This window comes from Oryza sativa, chromosome 3 (genome assembly GCF_034140825.1).
Source record: "Oryza sativa Japonica Group chromosome 3, ASM3414082v1".
NCBI lineage: Eukaryota > Viridiplantae > Streptophyta > Magnoliopsida > Poales > Poaceae > Oryza > Oryza sativa.
In genome coordinates, this window is record NC_089037.1 from 15,150,504 (window position 1) to 15,160,824 (window position 10,321).

Sequence of the window (10,321 nt, forward strand, 5' to 3'; positions counted from 1 at the left end):
TTTAAAATAAAATTATGTATTACAGACTAAAGTTTGAAAGCATAAAAAGAATTTACTCTTATCATGTATTATTATGAGTCGGTTGTAATGCATAGTTATTTTTTTGGTGATAAACACTTTTTTTTTCAAATTGTAAAGAGTAGCTATAGTAGAAGAAATGTTTTTGGCTGGCTATCAGATCAAGCTCACTGTACTCCAATCACATAATCGCTTTCACTCTAAAAAGTTCAGAAGGAGATCGAACAATGAATAAAGCTTGCATCCCTCGTTTTTCTATCCATTGCCTTGTTTCCGCTCACTAGCTCTCTGGCCGAATCTCCAATGGGGAAGTTCACGCTTCCCGCTAAAGGAGTTTTACCCTCCGACAATATCCTTCATTAATAGAAAATAGTATTGATAGGTGGACAATTAGAAAGTATTGAAAAAATAAAAAAATTTAATTTAGGGGTTGATGATATTTAAGAGGTAGAAATAATCAACTTATTTTCAAATCAAAATAGAGAGTATGACACTGTTAACTTTTGGAAACAATTTGTTTAATCATTTATCTTATTAAAAAGTTGGCGTAAATATGAAAAAAGTAAGGCATACTTAAAATACCTATTATGATAAAACAAATAAATACAAAATAAATAATGATGGTTTTAGAAAAAAAACAAAATAAATTATGCTCACATAGTTTTCTAATAAAATGAATTATTAAACCTAATCTTTAAAAAGCCAACTAGGTGGCGTATATATTCGATAAAGTAAATTACACTAACAGTCCCTAAACTTGTTCGCCTGTGTTGTCTAGGTCCTCGAACATTGAGGGCTCCTTTGAAATGCAGGATTAAAAATAGGAAGAAATAGAAAAAACACATAATTTTAATAGGAATACAAGTGCAAAACAAATGATTATAAAATATAGAAAAACACATGAATCGTTGTTTGATTTGTCCACAGGAATAGGACGAGAGAATAGACTCAGGAAATTTTTCAAGAGGTTGAAGTTTTTGCTAAGTTTTCTCCAAAATCTATATGTAATATATGTAATGAGCCATTCCTTAGTAATTTCGTAGGATTTGGAAAGTTCCGGTCCTTTGTATCGAAGAGGTTATATGATTTGAATCCTATAAAATTTCTCCCTAAATTCATTGATTTGAAGGGTCCAAATTGTTTTTTAAGTCCCCAACCTTTTGAGAGTGTGTTATTCCAGTCCCAAATTACAATGACCCATTTAGGATCCTCTCGCATGGCAGATAAACATGAACATTGACTCATTTTGTTTTATCTTTTATCTCCTCTTCTTCCTTCCTATTCGTGTGGGAAAAAGAGAAAAAAGAAAAGAAGACAAGGGAAATGTGGAGGAGATGAAAAAAAATTTGAGACCAGAATGTTTACATGGAATGTCACTTTAGTGTCTATGTAGCATGTCACTTAAGCGCCACATAGGATCGTGGAGTGGTCATGGCAATATGGAATACTTATGACACTCTAATTAGTTCGAGGACATAAAAATATAATGGGGGCAATTTTGTTCTTACCCCTATTTTCACATTCAATTGTGGTTTTGCTCCTGTTTTTTTGGGATTTTTGTTTTCCCCCATTTGTTTGGAATAAGTCAAATTTTACTCCTACTTTGGATGGTTAAGTTGATGGTGTCCAGTTGTTGGCAAAAAGACATTTATACCCTTACTTGCTATTGCACATTTGCCCCTATATTTATTCATCAGTAATCGTGCAATTTTCTCTCATTTTGCTCATGCAGTTAGCAACTTGATTTTTTTAAAGATATTTTATACCAAATGATTTTTTTACGAACATTGATGAACATAACAATTCCGAAGAATATCAGCAAAATTTTGAAACAAATCACCACGTTCAGACATCAGTGTACTAGCTATAGTTCGTACGGTTACTTCAATTCACTGCACTGAGCTAGTACTATTAGATCATTCCCAACCCAATGACTAGGATGGTGTCCATAACATTAAATAAGCTGCCACCTAGAATGAAAAATGATATGACAAGTGAATAAATGAGGAAAGAGAAGGAAATCATGTCTTGCATGAGACATGATTTCTACACAACATCCAAGGCATCATGTGTGATAAGTAGCATTAAATTTAAGTGTGGAATAATGGTGTTTGCATTAGAAGAGTAGCGTTTAGTACTTGATAATGTGGAGTTTATGGAAACTATGTTTAATGTCTTGGGTTGGGAATGGTCTTATCCAGCCAGACGAGGAGATGCTGGGCGGTGCTATTCCCAGCCGGGGCCCGGCGCTGCCGTTGAGAACCATTATATCGCTCCAAGAGCACGACATATATTAGGGGTCTGTTGAGATCCCTGGAAAAAAATTATACCTTGTCACATCGAATATTTGGACACATTCATAGAGTATTAAATATAAATGAGAAAATAACTTATTGCACAGATTGCATGTAAATTGCGAGATGAATGTTTTAAGCTGATAATGTAGTGTTACAGTAAATATTTTCTAATGATAGATTAATTAGGCTTAATAATTTCGTCTCACAGTTTATAGGCGGATTCTATAATTTCTTTTATTATTAGACCATGTTTAATACTTCAAATGCGTGCCCGTATATTTGATGTGATACGCCAAACCCCTGATCTAAACACAACCTAGTTTGATGCTATATGTGTTAGGAAAGTTTATCTCTCGGCATGAAAATCGAGAGGAAATCTCGGATGGCCGTTTTCCACCCGGTGCCTACGGGATTAACGCGATTCAATTTCCATAATTACGTGATTATGCGCATTGATCGGTAGCGCCAAATCTTTCCATATTTTGGATTACCCCCGATCTCCCTCAGCGCCATACTAATAGGGGAGGCCGGTGTCATGGTGAGATGACGATCTCTTCACGACCTTCTTTTCCCCGAAAATCCCAAAAACCCTATCCGATCAATTGAGCGCTGGAGGGAGAACGTGTGGTGTTTCCGGGACAGCGTAGGTGGCGACCAGAAGGCCGCCGCTACCCCGCAAGTGATCGGCGGCGACCCCTTCGGGATCAAGCCGGTGCTCACACTGCTACTGCTACCACTACTACCTCTACACCGACAAGAACAGGGAGAATCGCATCAATGGCTTCAAACAACGGTCAGTAACCTAAGGATTCCGTATTAGGGTGATCATGTTAGGCTTAGCACTTATGTCTTAGTAGATCGTAATTTCTACATTTGGCATCAGAGCCATTGCTTTAGTCTCATGATCCCATCATCCCGATTTGAAGCTTAATGCCATGATCTTGCTTCTGTATAAGTCGGTTTGATGAAATTTTCCTCATGTTTAGTGTTCTGTTAATAATTAATTAGGCCAAGATTAAGGCTTATTTACCACTGCTCAAGGCCAATTAGTTCATGTTTATGTTGTTTAATCATTTAAGGCTTGGGTAGCAATTAGAAGGAGGTGAATTTCGGCGGATAGTAACAATCCCCAAATTTTCCCCAAAATTTCAAAACCCTAATTTGAGAAATTCCCCAAATAAGAACCGTAAAAATTCCCGGCGGATTAGCAAATAACATACCGACATTACGACCCTCACTGTCGTCGCCGCGCGTGGCATCAGCTCGCCCGCGCGCTCGGTGGAGTCCTCGCCGTCGTCCTGGACCGGCCTCGCGCCTGCTTCCCGTGGGCCGCGCGAGGTCGAGGCTCGCTGCCATGGCCCCGGCTGCGCACGGAGGAGAACCGGGACGGCAGGCACCGGCACGGCATTAGACCGTGCGGCATCAGCCCGCCGCACGGGGCACCGCCGACCGCGGCCCTCTACGCCGCGCGTCGTCGCCGCGCAGCCCCGCTGCCGTCGCCGCTGTGCCCTGCCGCCACCGCCTCCCGGCGCGCTCCGCCACGCCTCGCACTGTTAACAGTGAAATTTGGTAAGCCCGGAGTAGTCATCGGCTGAGAGTCAGCATCGGCTTCGAAGTCCTGAGATTAGCTGATGTGAATTGTCAAGTCATCAGTAGTCGGATTCCTGCTATATTCGGTTAAGGAAATCAATCTACTAAAGGAAGCTTATCCCTAAGTGACCGAGTTTAAAGAGGATGCGGCATGGCAGTTTATCTATTAATTAGGAATAGTTTGTTAGTTTCCTTTTATCTTTAGGAAAGTATGTTTAGTGTCTGATAAGGACTTTTTATTTTTCTTTTTTCTTTAGGTTAGTTTCTTTCTTGTCCGACAAGGACTTGTATCAACCCATGGGTATAAATATGTACACCCGGGGTCTATGTAATCTATCTTCACGATCAATGCAATTCGGCGCATCGCCACCCTTTTTACTTCTACTTTTGTTTTTTAAGTTCCGACGGAACTTGGCATCGGTGTTCGATCTCTGGCGAAAGGGTAAGTCCAATGTTCCGTCGGCCCAGGCAATTGTATCGTTTACATCGGCGTCGTTCAATGCTGCATCAGTACATTCGACCTCTTGGATTGCTCTGGTTTGGATGATATAATTGCCTATCTATTTATCATGTCTCTGTTAATCTAGTCTTAGCATATCAATTTAGGTCTATCGGCTGTCTCTTGCTTTAGGGTTCCTGCCGGTATCGGCTAAATCGCGTTGCTAGATTAGATTAGCCTAGGCATCTACCACCGTGAAAATCAGTCAACGGCTTGATTCTCTAGATATTGTGTTTCTTTTCATACTTAGTGCTGCATCAGTTAAGTTTGATCTACTAAGTCGTGCTTAGAACCATAATCTCTAGCCTGCTTATTGATTGCCAATAAGGGTTTCATCGGGGTTTCAGCCGATGAGTTATCTGGACGTTGCATCGGCTCATAAGGATTGCATATACATATAAGTTGGATTTAGCCGATGACAACAAAGGTTTCATTGTTTAATCCAATCTTGTGGATTTCATGACATCGGACCTCTAGCCGATGGGTGCTTTAACCTTCGGATCAATACTTGTTCTACTATATCATATTGTTAGCCGATTGGTTTCTACTGGATTATATTGCTATATTACATCATCATCAGCCAATTGCCTTTATATCATTATCTACATTTGACATATAGCCGATTGCTTAAACCCTATCGCTATCGGCTGGTATCGGCATTGGCTGTTATCGGCTATCGGCTGGAACTACTCCATCGGCTTGTCAGCCGATTGGCTGTTTTGATCTACTATTTACATATCTTGTCACTTGCAGGATCAAACTGACTGGCACGCCCGCATCTCATTAATCTTTGGATTTGCACAGGAGCTAAGCAGATCACCCAAACCGTTGACTGATTTTCAGGGTGGTAGATGTCTAGGCTAATCTAATCTAGCAACGCGATTTAGCCGATACCGGCAGGAACACTAAAGCAAGAGACAGCCGATAGAGCTAAATTGATATGCTAAGACTAGATTAGCAGAGACATGATAAATAGGAAGGCAAATATATCATCCAAACCAGAGCAGTCCAAGAGGTCGAATGTACTGATGCAGCCTTGAACGACGCCGACGTAAATGATACAATTGCCTGGGCCGACGGAACATTGGACTTACCCTTTCGCCGGAGATCGAACACCGATGCAGCCCCGCGTCAGGTGCCAAGTTCCGCCGAAACGTAAAAAACAAAAGTAGAAGTAAAAAGGGTGGCGATGCGCCAAATTGTATTGATCGTGAAGATAGATTACATAGACCCCGGGTGTACATATTTATACCCATGGGTTGATACAAGTCCTTGTCAGACAAGAAAGAAACTAACCTAAAGAAAAAAGGAAAATATAAAGTCCTTATCCGACACTAAACACATTTTCCTAAAGATAAAAGGAAATTAATAAACTATTCCTAATTAATAGATAAACTGCCATGCCGCATCCTCTTTAAACTCGGTCACTTAGGGATAAGCTTCCTTTAGTAGATTGATTTCCTTAACCGAATATAGTAGGAATCCGACTACTGACGACTTGACAATTCTCATCGGCTAATCTGTGTTGACGAAAAAATCGAACACACCGGCCTGAGAGATATGCTTAGCTCCTGTGCAGGTCCAAAGATTGATGAGATGCGGGCGTGCCAGTCAGTTTAATCCTGCAACCGACAAGATATGCAAATAGTAGATCAAAACAGCCAATCGGCTGACAAGCCGATGGAGTAGTTCCAGCCGATAGCCGAAAATAGCCGATGCCGATACCAGCCGATAGCGATAGGGTTTAAGCAATCGGCTATATGTCAAATGTAGATAATGATATAAAGGCAATCGGCTGATGATGATGTAATATAGCAATATAATCCAGTAGAAACCAATCGGCTAACAATATGATATAGTAGAACAAGTATTGATCCGAAGGTTAAAGCACCCATCGGCTAGAGGTCCGATGTCATGAAATCCACAAGATTGGATTAAACAATGAAACCTTTGTTGTCATCGGCTAAATCCAACTTATATGTATATGCAATCCTTATGGGCCAATGCAACGTCCAGATAACTCACCGGCTGAAACCCCGATGAAACCCTTATTGGCAATCAATAAGCAGGCTAGAGATTATGGTTCTAAGCACGACTTAGTAGATCAAACTTAACTGATGCAGCACTAAGTATGAAAAGAAACACAATATCTAGACAATCAAGCCGTTGACTGATTTTCACGGTGGTAGATGCCTAGGCTAATCTAATCTAGCAACGCGATTTAGCCGATACCGGCAGGAACCCTAAAGCGAGAGACAGCCGATAGACCTAAATTGATATGCTAAGACTAGATTAACAGAGACATGATAAATAGATAGGCAATTATATCATCCAAACCAGAGCAATCCAAGAGGTCGAATGTACTGATGCAGCCTTGAACGACGCCGACGTAAACGATACAATTGCCTGGGCCGACGGAACATTGGACTTACCCTTTCGCCGGAGATCGAACACCGATGCCAAGTTCCGTCGGAACTTAAAAAACAAAAGTAGAAGTAAAAAGGGTGGCGATGCGCCGAATTGCATTGATCGTGAAGATAGATTACATAGACCCCGGGTGTACATATTTATACCCATGGGTTGATACAAGTCCTTGTCGGACAAGAAAGGAACTAACCTAAAGAAAAAAGGAAAATATAAAGTCCTTATCGGACACTAAACACACTTTTCCAAAGATAAAAGGAAACTAACAAACTATTCCTAATTAATAGATAAACTGCCATGCCGCATCCTCTTTAAACTCGGTCACTTAGGGATAAGCTTCCTTTAGTAGATTGATTTCCTTAACCGAATATAGCAGGAATCTGACTACTAACGACTTGACAATTCTCATCGGCTAATCTCAGGACTTCGAAGCCGATGCTGACTCTCAGCCGATGACTACTCCGGGCTTACCAAATTTCACTGTTAACACGCGCGTGCCGCCGCCGCCTCATGCTGCGCGCCCCCTCCGCCGCGAAATCGCCGCCGCCGCCTCTTTTCGGAGAGAGAGAGAGTTGGGGAAAAGATTTTTTTTTAGTGTTACAGCCGGCGGCTATATGTTTTCCGATTCGGGATAAATCCAAACCGTCTATTACATCAAACGGCTGAGATCGATCTCGCCACGGGCCGCGCTGTGCATTATGGGCCGCATGCGTTAAGGTCCCAAGCTGGCCGGGCTGATGCTATAATGTGTACTTGGCCATTTTCTCTTTTCGATTTCCCTTTAAGTATTTTTATTTACAGATTTGCATTAGTACCTTTTTGGATTGCTTAAAAATTGCTGAAAAATTATGAAAAAATTTATGACTGTTTATAAATTAATTCTAGCTAAATGGAACCAATGAGAAATTTGGCTAGATATTTGTTTTTTCATGATGTGAATTTATTTTTTGACCAACGTTGATTATAAATTCACGAAAATTTATTTATGATTATGTTTCCCAAAATTATTTCTGCCCAACGGTGATGTAATTAGGGGAATTTATTTCTGTTTAATTATGTAATTAATTGAGCCAACGCATATTAATTGCATATATGTACTTATGAATATTTTTTCTTCATGATTTTTCAGCTTTTGGTCAGATCTGACTCATTGAGCCTCTTAATGGGCTAAGTGGAAGGCTGACGTGTTACTCAACTTAGGCATACTCGATTATGATTATGCCATTAGAGAGGACCGTCCTGAGGAACCTTTTAGTGTTGAGCACGATTATGAGGAGAAACTGAAGTTATATCGTGAGAAAACTATTGAATGGGAGAAGTCCAATAGGATTTCTCTCATGTACATCAAGAGTGCCATATCAAATGTCATTATTGGTGGTATTGAGGACTCTGATGATGTTAAGACATACTTAGAAAACATTGATAGGAACTTCAGGAGTTCTTCTAAGTCTTATGCTAGCTCTATAATTAAGCGCCTAACGTCCATGCGCTATAATTATAAAGATGGTGTGAGAAAGCACATTATGCAGATGGGTGCTATGAATGGAGAGCTTAAGAGTATGGACATGGGAATTAATGATGATCTTCTAGTCCACTTTATCTTGAGTTCACTTCCTTCTGATTTTGAGTCTTTCATTATTAACTATAATAATCAGAGGGATAAGTGGTCCATTGAAGAACTCATTTCTCATTCTGTTGAGGAGGAGGATCGTCAGAAGGCTGACAAATAGAAGCATAAGGATCAGCTGAACCTCCTTCATGGTGCTAAGGGCAGTAAGAAAAAGTTCTATCAAGGGGAGTCCAGCAACTCCCAAAACAAGAAGAAGAAGCCCAACACTCCTTCCACTCAGGCTTCTAATGGTGCTCATAAGGGCAAATCTCAGGTTCCAGCAGGTCAGAACTCTGCTGGTAAGTTCCTTTGCAAGTTTTGCGAGGCAGAAGGTCATGCACAGAGGGACTGTGAAGGCTTTTGGGCTTGGCTTGCTAAGAAAGGTACTAATGTTGATATTGTCTCTAATGTTGATGAATTACTTTACGTTGAATTTTCTCATAAATCATGGTGGATTGAGTCAGGTGCCACTGTGCACGTTGCTAACTCATTACAGGGATTCCGTTCCGTAAGGACGCTAAGAAAGGGGGAGCGGATCCTAAGAGTGGCTGATGGAGCTGAAATTAAAGTGATGGCCGTTGGGGAGCTTCATCTTCGACTTCCAAGCGGCAATAATCTTTTACTTCATGATGTTCTTTATGCTCCCTCTGTTAAGAGGAACCTTATTTCTGTAATGGTTTTAACGAACAGTGGTTATGATTGTAATTTTTCTAAGGACAAATGCTTTATTAAGTATAATAATATTGATATTGGTCTTGCTAGTGTGCAAGACAAGCTCTGTTTGCTCTCTTTGGATAATCATATTATGAATATATTGAATGCATGTAATGATAATGAGACGTCTTCAAAATTGTGGCACTGTCGTTTAGGCCACATTTCTAAGGGGAGAATGGAGCGTCTCATTAAGGAAGAGATACTTCAACCCTTAGATTTTTCAAATGCGGATCATTGCTTAGATTGTATTAAGGGAAAATTCACTAAAAAAAAATAAGAAAGGAGCTACTAGGAGCAGTGTCCATTAGAGATAATCCACACGGATATATGTGGACCGTTCCCAGTAACATCTGTTGATGGATATGACTCGTTCATTACCTTCACAGATGATTTCTCCCGTTATGGATATGTTTTCCCCATTATAGATAGATCTGAATCACTCGATAAGTTTAAATATTCAAAGCTGAGGTTGAAAATCAGCATAATGCAAAAATTAAGGTAGTGAGATCATATCGAGGAGGAGAATTTTATGGGAGACATACTCCTTATGGGCAAAGTTCTGGTCCATTTGCCCAATACCTTCATATACATGGAATAATTGCCCAATATTCCATGCCTAGAGAACCACAACAAAATGGAGTGGCTGAGCGTCGCAATCGTACACTTATGGACATGGTACGGAGTATGCTTAGACATTCTACTTTGTCTGTGAATTTATGGATAGAGGCACTTAAAACAGCTGCACACATACTCAATCGAGTTTCAAGTAAGTCGGTACCCAAAACACCTTATGAATTATGGACCGGAAGAAAACCGACATTAAATTATTTACGTGTGTGGGGTTGTCGTGCTGAGGCAAGAATATTTAATCCACAACTAAAGAAATTAGATCCTAAGACTGTAAGCTGCCATTTTATCGGATACCCTGAGACATCTAAGGGGTACCGATTTTATTGCCCGGACCGTGTCACTAAATTTGTGGAAACAAGACACGTCGTATGCTTAGAAAATAATGAAGTCTTGGGGAGCTCACAGGAAAGTGTTAACGACCAAATTTGGTAATCCAAGGATCAGATGTGGAGGAGGAATCGAGATGGAAATCGAGATAGAGATTGTCCCAGAAACATAGTGAAGATCAGCTGAAGTCCAAGAGAAATTAATCTTGAGGAA